The sequence below is a fragment of the Gymnoscopelus braueri genome, assembly GCF_963280865.1.
Source record: "Gymnoscopelus braueri genome assembly, chromosome: 20".
NCBI lineage: Eukaryota > Metazoa > Chordata > Actinopteri > Myctophiformes > Myctophidae > Gymnoscopelus > Gymnoscopelus braueri.
This window is the reverse complement of record NC_137622.1, coordinates 30,986,915-31,000,740: the sequence shown is the minus strand read 5'-3', so window position 1 is coordinate 31,000,740 and position 13,826 is coordinate 30,986,915.

The window sequence follows — 13,826 nt, the reverse complement described above, 5'->3', positions numbered from 1 at the left end:
ACGATACGACACGTTGTGAGCTTGTAGATCGGCTATTTTGTGGCGCGCGACACCACCGTATGACAGAGTATAAATTTAAAAAAGCAATAGTAGTTCTGATCTGGCAATGACAGCCTGTACCAAATGTGTGTTTTTTTTCACCCCCTTTCCTTCTCCGTTCCCCTTCCTCATTTGCAATGATTATGTTATCAGGGCAGCCAGGCAAAAGGGTGGAGCAGCCCATAATTTCAGCCCGGGATTAGGCTGAAATAACGAGGTCACCAAGTTACAGTTGCCATGGCAACGACACATCCAAGAACACAAGATGCCATTGCTTTAAAAAAAAAAACATAGAAAAAGAAGGAAAAAGAAACATTGCCCAGGATTCTCTCCTCTCTCTCTCTCTCTCTTTCTCTCTCTCTCTCTCTCTCTCTCTCTCCTGTATATCTTCTCTCTCCCTTTCCTTCTCGCTCTCTCTCTCTCTCCCTTTCATACCCCTTCTCCTCTCTCTCGCTCACTCTCTCTCTTCCTCTCGTTCTGCCTGTCTCCGGGTTTTTTAGGCAGACAGGAGAGGAGAGAAGGGGAGGAGGGGGGGAGCGGAGGGGAGCAGTTCACTTCTCTCCCTCTGTTTCCCAAAGCCTTTTGTTTCTGAACATATGCAGAATAATAAATTCACTGTTGAGCACATTTGCATCTTTCTGGTATTCATATTCAGTGGGAGGTCTGGTTGCACTCTCATTTATTTATATATCTTTTTTTTTATCATAGATGTACCAGTGTTTTAACACTCATTAGAGAGCATGCCAAAAAAAATAACCACAAAACTCTACTCCATGTTGCATGTTTAGCTCATTTTGAAACAAAATAAAATACCTGTTCAAAGGTGATGGAAATTGGCACAACGAGATAAAAAAAAGAAAAGATTGGTTCCTTCATCTCAAGAAGCCACTGAGATTCAAGCTTTTTGTTGTTGCTGGAAAACAGTTTGTCTGGCGCCACTAGCAGGCCATTGATTTGGATGGGAATTTGCTGGAAGCTGTTGGCTCCCATTCAAACAGCCATCCATTCCCATGTTACACCTGGCTTGCTGGTAGCACCCGGGCCTGTTCAGCAAACTAACTGAACAGTATCCACAGCTCAATAATCAGCCAGGTCCATGGATAGCCTGCTCTCAAGCACTGTAATATACAGCAGCATTATCGATGCACTTTGGATTGTTGCCTATTATAGAATGCGTCAAAGTGCATTGTGGGGGATTGTAGATTATGTGAGAATGCCTGGCCTGTACTTGTCTGGATAAACTCCAGGTATAAATTCTTTAGCTGTCAAGAGAGTGGCTAGCTGGTTGTATTGCGGAGCATAATAACAATAGACCACCGTCCATATTGTACGGAAGAGATACAACTATTCTGACTGGTCCAAACTCTAGATGTAGAGCATTTGCAATCGGGGAACATCCTGTCTGGGAGTTAGTTCTGTTTCTTCTTCAGAGAGGATCTGAGAACTGAAGGCTCTCATATTGCTATTATTAATTTCTTTGTTTTGGAATCCAATACAGTTGTAAATTAGATTTAGGTTCTGAATTGTGCTGCTGGTATAGCAGTAATAGTATGTCAGTAGTAACTGCAGGTGAAACAGCAACAGCAACATAGTAGCAAGTGGAAGTAATGGTGGAGTGATATTAGTATTAGGAGTAGTACCACAGGCAGCTAATAGTATTAACACCCAGCAGCTATAGAGCTTAGAAGTCGACTCCATCCCTTTTCCTGGCGGACCCTGGAAACACCTGGATGACACAATCATTTTCCCATTGAGCTGAAACATACATTTGACTGACTGAAATATTTGAATATTTAATTATAAACTATATTTAATAAATACCCTTTTTTGTGGATTTCAAATATTTCTTGACACTGAATCAAATGTGTTGTGGTCATGATTCACCAGGAGCCTGGCTGGCTTGGTTCCAGGCTTAAAATAATTTATATAAATATGTTGAAATCTCTATGGGAAAAATGATTGGGTTTTCTATCTGTGGCCGCCACTGCTACGCCCTTTGAGGATATCTTGCATTTTATGTACTAATCTTTAACATATCCACAGTAACAATGCTGTGTTTAAATCAAATAAAAAAATTATACCGGTTTCAGCGAGAGAACTCTGATGCCTAGCATCCCCTGGTGTGCATCAGCCACTCTGGCAGCAGTAATTATTTCTGGTAAGGTTAGCCTTACTGGCAAAATGTCGATGTCTACAGTGTCAGTCGGTGCCAGCGCTTTGATTTGAACGTATTTTCATTAGTCGGAAAACGGAAGAGAGAACATGAATGTTTTTTTTTGCTGCCCTATGATTGCAGTTGGATGCAAGGGGAGAGAGAGAGGAAAATAAGAAATGTTTTATTTCAATAGCCTACACTTTTTGTTGCTGAAAATATGTTAAAAGCCCTTTCAAGAATTTTGTGAACCCATACCCTTCATGCCTTACCCTTCTGGCTTTCTTTATCTTGAACTTCTCATGGGCTTCCCTACCAGGGCAGATGCAAGCAGCTGTTGATGCAGTTGCAGCCTGGGGACAGACCTACTGCCTTGCAGCTAATGCTGTAAATACAAAGGGCATGTTACGAGCCTCATATAGAGCCTCAAAACAGACCAACACCTCCTCCTACTGTTTTCGAACGACCAGGCAGTAGAGAGCATGGTGGATACAGTCAAGCTGTATGTATATGCAGCTCTCTTCTGACCTTAAATGGGATGCACAAGTTCAGTTCATGCTGAAGAAGGCTCGGCCCAGGGTTCATTACCTAAGTGTGTGGCCAAACTAGCATGGCTCTGCCCTCAGATGTGCTGACCCAAATATAAGTTACCTTTATCAGACCAGTCCTGAAATACGCTTCGCCTGTTTGGGATGGCCTCCCAAAACTCCTGACCCAGGATTGGGAAAGACTGCAGAGTCTTTCCAAATCCACGTCATAACAACTGATTCCTTCCCTACCCCGGAGACGAGGAGAGAGGACAGAGGAGAATCTGATCGACTGCCGAGACTAGAAAACAGTCCACTGATCCAGACCATGTCTGCAAAAACAAATCCCTACAATCTAAGAAATGGGAGGTCACGCACAAGAAGGCACCAGACGTCCTTCCTCCCAAGAGCATACAAGCTTTACCAGAAGTAATAGGAACTTTTTACTGTTTTAAAATATATATATTATTTTAGAGCGGTCCTCTTTTATCTGTAATAAACATCCTAATTCATGCTGTTATGCAATGATGTTTTCTAATAAACGTTGACAGTTGATCTGTCTCTGCGCAACATATGCTACAGCAGTAACGAGTGATTAATGTCCATTCCAGAGCTCCAACGCACAGAGCGCATCATGCTTTAACAGGTGGTTAAAATAAAGAACTTAACTAAGAGGACGAGCATGTGATTATTAAGTTATAACAGATGTGTCTATGATATAAATGAGGAGAGGTGTGATGCTGTACTGCATGCCCAAAATATGCCAGCAGCAGCACGGACAGTAGTGGTTCACCTCCCGTTTCCTATTTCTTATCTCATTACATCATTATAAGACATTATTCTGTTCCCATAGATGGTTGCACACCTTGACTTCGCATACGAGCAGATCTGTTTCCTCTGCAGAAACTCGTTCGCTTCACTGTTATTTAAATAGCAACGTGCCGTGGTGCAGGCAGATCTCACTCTTTAGGGGTTATGACACCAATAATCTACGTTTATGTTGTTTTTTTTTAATAATATTTATTGTGATTCTCTTGACATATATGCAGTATCTGCCCCCAAAATGCCGGTTCCTGACTGGGGGTTGGGAACCTCTGTTATAGAGGTTTGGCCAAGCCGGATGAACCCCTAGTTGTTCTTTAGATAGATATATAAATATCTGCCTTCTGTAGGGAGATATATTGTGTTGCTCTGAATTCACTTTGGATCACACAAGTTTCACTGTGAGATCTCAAGACTGGAATTGGCACTCTGAAATCGTTTAGTATAATCGCCAAGTGTGGGGTCCTGCACTTTGACTGATTTGTCTGGCGTGTGCGTTCTTACGATTAAAATATTAAACAAATCTGTTAAATCTGTTATGTCTGAGGTCTCCCATGTTTTTACAATTGGATAAGATTTTAAAATGCTCTAGTGTGAACCCAGCATTACCAATATCTTAGACAAGGGGCCCTATTTTCGCCAGTGCCTTACCCATTATCCCTAAACTTCTTATTTTTAAAAACAGTTTTGAATAGTTCAAATAGCCAATCTACAAGCTCACAACGTGTCGATGTAGATCGGCTAGTTAAACTATTTGATTTGATTAGATTTTTTTCCTAAATAGTAAAAAATGGCAAAGAAGTTTAGGTATAATGGGTAATAGGGCCCTAAACCTCCAATCCTCAATCAAGGGTAATGCCCATTCAACCCTCTTGAAATGTGTTACAAAGTCCATTGCAACCCCCAGAATCTTAGGTATTACTTGCTGATGATGCAATTAGTTCTCAAGAGTGAAAATGTATGCTTTTAACTGTGTTTACCATACCCCTATCCCATAGTTACTTGAATGAAGAGTTCTAGAATTCTGCTCGCAAGAAAACTTAACAGAACATGCCATTTGGTTCAGTTTACAGAGATATTGCATCATAAGAAAGCTGGTGAAAAAGAGAATATCATTAACTACACTATTCACATGGTTGCAAACAAGAGGTGATTGTAATCAAGACAAACCTGGCTATATATATGTTGCAGGTATTTATTTTTTACTGTTAATAAAATGGAGCAGTTAACATTTTATTTAATTAATCATTCAAATCTTAGTAATTTCTAAAATGACTTCTGACATATAGTACACATGTCCTGAGAGAAATGGACCTAAATCGACCTTGGTTCATACAGTGCATAATAAACATCCCCTCCTGTGGTTGAGAAATTGTTTAAGATGGACAACGTTCTAGTAAGAACACTTATTAGACGTGAATTCTAGCCTTTGGGACGCAGCCCGTTCCAAGAGAGAACTAGCCGGGAACAACTACTGTAGAACAGGCTATGGAGCGAAAATACAATAAAAATCACATGAATGGTAAGGGGCAGTGATATAATTCAATACATAAACATTGAAATTGGCAGCAGTCCAATAGTAGACCGGTACAATCAGAGGGCCAGGCCTACATCTGTATATTAATCTAACTAACCACTTTAAACCTGGAGTCCCTATTTTTGGCATGAATGTTGAACTGTGTTCAAGAACGTTCAAATGCATTATGAGCTTGTAGATCTACTATTTTCGCCCCCTTTGTTCCAAAAGATGTTCATTGGCGGAGTTAATCATTTGCACACATAGATAGAATTAACTACAAATATACTGTATATTTTCATCAATGTCTTCAGAGACAGCCCTGTACAAGCTGTATGAACAATGAAATGTGTTTCTGTAAGTATGAAGGTGGTCGAGTCAGGGAAGAGTTCCTCTTAACCACTTTCAAACTGGTGGCCCTATTTTGGGCATGCCATTGAAGGTAAAAACTAAATTGCTACAACAAAAATTGCAGTGCTTTGTGAGGTTGTAGACTATTTTCGCGATTCGTCGTACAATGAAGTACAGTATTACGTATAGAACTTAAGTGGTCAAAAGCTATTACTTTCTATAGTTATTGCTGCTTCAGACCCTGCTCTAACGTTCCACATTTTATAAGAACGCATAACTTTTTTTTGGCATCAAGGTTTTTCATAAAGTTTTTTCTGCTACAGATTTCCTCCCTAATAGTGCAGCTTTAAATACACGCATGGATTACAGTTCAAATTGATGCAGGGTGTTTTTTCTTCTTTGTGTTTGTATGCATAGCAGAGAAACAGTCATTGTTTGGATCTAGAATATTCTCTGCTTCCCATCAGGTAGCAGAGAGATGGGCTGTGTACAGTATGTGTGTGTGTGCTTGTGCGTGCATGCGTGTATGTGTGTGCTTGTGTGTGTGTGTATGTGCATGCCCTTATTGCATGCCCGTACGTGATGTGTGTAGTTCTGTTTGAGTCTTTGCTTATGTGTGCGGGTGTGCATGTCCATGAGTGTGTGAGTCTCTGTGTGTGTGTGTGTGTGCCTGCCTGCCTGCCTGCCTGCCTGCCTGCCTGTGTGCGTGTGTGCGTGCGTGCGTGCGTGTGTTTGTCTGTGTGTGTGTGTGTGTGAGCCTGTGCACAGGGCTGCAGCTATGCCTACGAGATGGGGGATGGGAAAAGCACAGCGAAGAACTGGCTTTCTTTCATTCTCTTCTCAACATCAAGTTTGGTCTCACATCAGACCCCTCCTCCACCTTGCAGAAGCCTCGCTCTCTCTCTCTCTCTCTCTTTCTCTCTCTCTCTCTTTTTCCTCAAGCCACATGGTTACTGATTAAAACTACTGGTTTATTGATTGGCTGAGATATGATCGATATGGCTGTTTATTGATTACCAAGTAGGCTACTACCATGTGAAGTACAGAGCCATATTGATTACCTATAGATGCACCTTTTTATGGATTCATTATGGCACAGGTTGCTGTTGGTCCGCTATATAATGGTAAATATTGAGTAGCTACAACATGATAGATAGTTAAATGAAAATATGATAGTTTTTATTGACTAATTCACAGATACAGGTGACTGTGGCTTACGTTAACATGATGTATACAGATGTTTATTGACTATCTGAGATTAGATTCATACGGGTATTGATTTTATGCTGACTATAGTTCATTATAATATGATTAACCACTTTAGTCCTATATACTTCATCGTACAACAAATAGTGAAAATAGCTGTTGTGAGCTTAGGTCTGCTATTTGTGCTATTTTTTTACATAGAAATGTGGGACGGCAAGGTTAATGTGGTTAAAACAGCCACGTAATTCTTAACATGGAACATAATCCACGTTCTCTCTACCCAGGCTGGGTCTTCTTACCCCCGTTTTCATGCAATGCAGCACTTGCTCAATCAGCCCAGCATGGAGACACAGCCAGTGTAGACGCACACCCCAGACTTTTGAGGGGGCTCAAATTCAGGGTGCAAAAACAGGGGCTGGGCAATTAACAGAAAATATCTAGAAACTAACATTCAGAGACAATAACTGACTTAATCTTGCTCTTGTAGGTTCATTGAATAATCAAGGTTTTAAAAAATATATATCAACAAATTGACACGAAAATAATGATACTGTTTTTTTTAATAACCAACTAAATCGATTAGTCTGATTAACCACTTGAGCCCGGTATTACACTTTGTTGTATAATGGTGGCATGCAAACATATTGAAAATAGCCAATCTACAAGCTCACAACGCGTTGCATTGCGGCACGTTTGTGAGCTTGTAGATTTTCTATCTCCAGTCTCTATCTCCAATCTTGACTTCAATTTATTTTGGAAAGAACTAAAGGGTGGTTACAGGGTTTAGAGCTGATTAGAGCTTGGCCATATATATATATATATATATATATATATATATATATATATATATACATACATACATACATACATACACATATACATATACATATACATATACATATACATATACATATACATATACATACACATACACATACACATACACCAAGGGGCCAGCCTGACATATTTACAATGAGGCCGATACGGAAGAGAGGCAGTTCATGTGAATGGCCTGTATGGCGCTGTTTTACCCCTGCAGGTGTCAGAAGGAATATTCTCTCATTGTAAGCGGATGGGTTTTTGACGAACTTTAGACTAGATTTTCTTACCTTAATAGAAATTGTCATAAATACTATATGCTTCCAGTCGCTAGTTTAAAGTCTCCTTTCAATCATCATGATATGCGTTTTGCTAAATTATGGTCCCATTTATTCTAAAATGTACGATAAAGTAGGCTATGCTCCAGGAGGGGCGGGATGATTTGATTGACAACCTACACAACCAATAGCATTCATTCCCCGCCCCCGCTCTTGATTGACAAGCTACCCAACCAATAGCATTCTTTGGGGATTGTTTTCCGGTTCCCTGGTCACATGTCTGGTCTCAAGCAATAGCGTTTGAGCTCAATGGTATATATTAAAGATGGCGGATTGCACGTTCCTGAACAATCGGCTTCATTTACGGTCTGTAGAAACCAATGGCGTGACGCTGTCCATTTCTTTTTACAGTCTATGATATAGACACACACACACACACACACACACACACACACACACACACACACACACACACACACACACACACACACACTAGGGGTGCAGCTATTTTCGGTTTAAAACAGAACTGCACGGTTCAATATGTCATAATGAACCGTGGTTTTTCGGTTTTGCAAAAAAAAACGAAGAAAAAAAACATCACTCCTGGAGTTTACCATGACCCGTGAGTGAATCCAGCAGGTGTTGCTCAGCAAAAACAGCCGATCCACAAGCATCACGATACGTTGAGAGCCTGTAGATCGTCTATATTCTGCGGGCGACACCATCAGATTAATAAATTAGCATAATGATTAGCCTACCTGATGTTGTTGTCCTACCACTTAGCTCATTAAAAGTTGTTATTTCCGTCAGACCAGTACCAACAAAGTACTCCATGACTATAGATAGGAACTCTTCTGGTAAGCATTATTAGCATAACATCCTGAAATCCTTATGCAGAGATTAAATGCTGATGTTTAATTGCCTTAAACTAAACTTTGAACGGATTGTTTTCCTTTGCGACAGTATCTCCCCCTCCCTTCCCTGTACACCTGTGAGGCATATAGTGACATACTGTAAGGTGCATTTTTTTGCCTTGAGCATAATAATGAAAGTAAAGTCAGCGATATAAGGTAATGTTTTTCCTTTAAAATAATGAAAGGCAGAAAATACTGCATATAGTCTGAATAGATTTTTTTTTATTGCTTATAAGTAAAAAAAAAAAATTAAAAAAAAGTACCAAAACCGAACCGAAACTGTGACCCAAAATCCGAGGTTTAAACCGAACCCTGGGCTAACTGAACCGCTACACCCCTAATATATACACACACACATAAACACGGTACAGTAGGTATATAATATTATATTGTTATTCGAGACCAGATATTGTCTATTTTGCCTATGGAGATTTCATGATAAATACCTTAAATACCAACTTATTAGTCTAAATAGCTGAATAATGAATGCCTCTAGTCTTCTGTACCTCTTTGGTCATCATATGGGGCAGCAGTGGCTCAAAAGGTAGAGTGGCATCCTGCAACCATAAGGTTCCTGGGTCGATTCCTGGATCCTCCTGGCATCGTGTCAAAGTGTCCTTGAGCAAGACACTGAACCCCTAAATGCTCCTGATAACAAGGTTTGTAACTTGCATCTCTGCCGGTGTGTGAATGCATGTGAATGGGTAAATGTAATGCACATTGTAAAGCAAATTGGAAAAGGAGCTGTAGAAATGCAGACCATTACATTATTATACATTTTCCCTCTCTCTCTTTATTCAGTAAGTAAGTTAGTAAGTAGGCCGAGGTCGGAGTGGCTTATTATCAGTATCAGCCGAGAACGAGGGTGTCACAATGCGCTAGACCCCTGGGAGATGGATTGCTGAGGGGGAGCGCAACAGAGTTCTGTTGCACCCGGTACTTACCACATGGCTTATTACCCAAGACATGCTACTCATATGCTGGGTTGGTGCCCGGTGCCCGGCCGGGATCAAACGCGGAACCTTTTGGTCCAAAGGCGAGTGCTCAATTGACCGACTAAAATGTAACACATGCCAGGGGATACAGATCATCTTATCTTATCTTACTACTATATAATTGACAAAAGCTCCGAAAGTTCGGCAGCGATTCGCAAGCACAGGATCACTCCACATGCCTCCAAGACCCGTCACAGACTGTTGATCAGAGCTATGGCTATGTTTTAGGCATCTTACCCCACCTCGATCAGTGATTGGACTCTCGGTTTGATTGATTCTCTGATTTGCCTATCAGACCCTCAGCCTGATCTGGCAGGTTGTCTGACCTCTTTATGACCGAGGTTGGGAGGATGGGACTAGAGGTTAGGGCCGCAAAGCAAAGCGGGGAGGGAGGAGAGGAGAGGAGAGGAGAGGCCAGAGAGGCCGGACTTCGCATGACGTGTGTGCAGAGCTATAATTAGGCCAGGTCGCCGTCATGGTTCAGAAATATCTCTTAAACTTGACTATTTAGAAGGGATGACAGAGGAAATGTTTGGAGAGTTTGAAGCGGATCGGGCCTAGATGTGAGGGCCGCGAAGCGGCCCTGACATCTAGTATAATAAATACATATAGGATCTAAAATAAAAAGAAGTACTTAAAAAAAAAAAAACTCCTTTTTGTCATTGTTTCTGATAGTATAGTATTAATGTAAAAAGAAATTAAACAAAAATAAAAATAAAACGATTCACAGGAGGCAGGCAGTGATCACCCCATGTGTACTGTCCCATAATGGTGCATACAATAATGCAAAAAACCCAATCACTCTGTCTTCAGGTGAAAAAAGCAATGGAATTTTGGCTAAGTCTGTTCTCTTCTTAAGAGCGATTAAAGCAAGCAGCACATTTTCCATTGAATAAGGGCCATGGCAGTGAATGTTGTCAATAATGAATTTGCACATTTAGACAGAATGTTACAGTGTATGAACAGGACAGTCTCAGGGTGCTCATCACCCTCTTGAATTTTCATTTGAACTACTTGCTGGATAAATTCTTTGAATCAATTTGAATGATATCTCTAATCTTATTAACCAGATACAGTACATATCCACATCACTAATGAGCGTTTCTCAAAACTGTATTATGTGCAAATATCTTTCTGAAAGCATCAATAGTCATCCCAAAAATGTCATCACATTATCGATATCGAGGTATTTGGTCAGAAATACCGCCCAGCCCTGCCTAAGATAGGCTATAATTGAATTTACCATGACAAAACAAAATCTACCTTAAACTTTTCATGTTTGATTTAATTTAAGCTGATGAGCCTCCCCTAAATCTAACCTCCTAAATGGGATTATTTTTGCAACGTGTATTCTAGAAAGGTGCGCTCCTTGGAGAGCAGATCTCCACCAGGCCTGGTTGCCTACACAGGGCTGTATCAATTGTGGGGTGCAGCTGCCAGGACACGAGGAAGCTGTGGGGAGAAATAGAGTTTGTATGACAGACAGTGCAACTGTTTGCATTTGTAGTGCCCCTTTATGGGCTGAAGTGAAAGCGGTTTTGGAGGCGTGCTCTATAGATGCCCCTCAACATGCGATTTCAATTTGAGAGCACCGGAGTCTGAGATGAGCAGTACACAGACAAACAAACACACGGACAGGGGCGAAAACATAATATAACGCCCCCAGCCGCTCCAGCCTATAGCGGAGATAGAAACATAGAATTCAATTACCGTTGAAGGCTTCGGTTGGAGAGGAGCTAAAATGGTTATGGTATTTCACAATAATTGGCCTCAATGACTGAAATGTTTTACACCTGCTGCATTCTGATGTCATGCCATGGAGCTGGAAGCCTAATCGCCACGCATTGTCAGCTTGTAGAGCTGCTATTTTTTGCAGAGTGACACGTTGAGCCACCAAGTATAAATCAGGCTTAACATGCTAGCCTATAGGGCCTACTCATCACAGCAAAAAAAGCCAAAACTAAATGTATGTCTGAAATCCCATCACTTGTTCCACTTTGTGCTTCAAGGCACACAGCTATCAAGCCTTTATATTGGTTCTCAACAAACCCTAAATCAGTGTGCTTTAATTATGTCATTGTTTTTTGTAATTGCATCGTCACAATGTTAATTTTGAGCGCACAGTTGCTAGCAGGGTTGGCTAATTAGGAGCTTCGTAGGTGCAACACGAATGCAGCATCGGCAATGTTGGGGCTAACCTCAGAGTGACCCCTCTCTGTCTGCACGCTGGAATGTTGGCCACCGCTCCGCTAATGTCTCCCGCCAACCATTAGCCTACCCCCCCCCCCACACACACACACACACACACACACACACACCATCACCACAGCGCTGGAGTTCTGGAGCTGTGAGACGACCGAAGGGCATTTTGTTAGCACTTGGCAGTTGGCGCGGTTTCCTCCGAGAAAATATATCCAAAACATCTGCAGAGTGGGCCGTGAGAGGAGAGGAGAGCAGAAGAGAGGAGAGGAGGCTGGGTGGGTGGGTGGGAGGGAGGGTGTTGGGGTGGGGTGGATGGGTGGAGGAGAGTTGGGGGGGACAGAGATGTGGAGGCGGCAGGCTGCCGAAGTACGTCTGCGCTGCAAAATCTGACGAGGACTTTTGAAAGGCTTAAATCCCGGAGAGAGAGACAGAGAGAGAGAGAGCTGCCTCGGTTCTCTGCACTAGAAATAGCTACGTATAGAAAAATAATGGTTCTTAAATGGTAAATGGCTATATGGTTCCACAAAGAACCATCACCTACATGTACTAAATAACCATTTTATTAAGTGTTCCTCATATATGGTTCAAGATAATCTTTTTTTTGGGTCAAAGTTCTTTAAGGTTCCTTAAAAATCTTTAAGCACTTCAACCCTAGCATCCCAATTCTGTGTATGTCTTAATAGGCGAACATTCACAGAAAATAGCAGATCTACTGTACAAGTTGTTGATCTGCTATTTTCAACGAAGAGATTTGGCGAAGAGGGAAAAAAGAAATAGAGAATCATAGAAGTATAGAACCCTGGGGGACCGGTTGATGAAGTATATAAGGTTTAAGTGGTTATGTTTTATTTTTTTATAGAACCATTAAAACAAATGGTCTGAAAGGTTCTTTCTGGAACCAAAAATGGTTCTTCTATTCTATGGCATCACTCTGAAGAACCATTTTCGGTTGCAGTTGGCACCTTTATCTTTCTGTGTGTAGCAACGAGACAAGCTTGCTTGGGTTTCTCACTGCTTTGTGGTGGAGGTAAAAAAGTAACGGCAACCTCTCACCACTACCTAGCAAATGTTGCCATTGGAAATTATCTACAATTCACAAGGTGCAGGAATATGTTATGCGTAAACGATTAATATTTATAGCGTGAAGCTCTTTCATGGTGCATATGCTGCCTTAAGCCTGATTTATACACCGTCGTACAACGGTGGCGTGCGCTGAAAATAGCAGATTTACAAGCTCACATCGTGAGCATCGTACGAGTATAAATTAGACTTGCTTCAGCGTTTCACAGAGAGCTGCACATTAAGGTGGTGCTGTAGTGGGGGCTATCTCTGTACCCCCCCTCCTCTCCACACACACACACACACACACACACACACACACACACACACACACACACACACACACACCTCCGTCTCCATGGTGTGTTTGGCACAGAGAGCAATATTCAGCTTAAAAATCCCATTCGAATTCGGGGCACGTGTTTCCACATTCCACCAAATATTGCTTCTTTTGTGAATATTATATATTTTTTTGGGCGAATGTTTTTTTTGGGCGAATGTTGTATTTTCCTAGCTAAGGTCGGAAAGGGGCTGGGGGATGTTGTGATAATAAGGCCTGAACCATGCCTCTTAAGCCCGATTTATCCTTCGTTACATGCCCTATAATGATGCACGTGATGAGAGCTTGTAGCTCAGCTATTTTCGGTGCGCAACACTGTTGTACGGCGGAGCATAATTTAAGCATCTACCTTGAGACATCTTCACAACCAAACCTCTCCCACAGTCTGTTGCTATAGGCAGGCAGCAGCGGGATGGGGTCTTGTCTGTGAACAATTCAATTGTGCAAGTGACACCGGTTTATACTGTGTGTGACTGCTAATCCCTCCGGAAGAGTGGGGGTAATCTGCACATGAAGGATGGGGTTGGGTGGGAGTCGATCCTGCATGGGAGCTCAGCCTCATAAGAGTTTAGCTAGAGATGTACCGCCACGCCTGCAGGGCAGGCC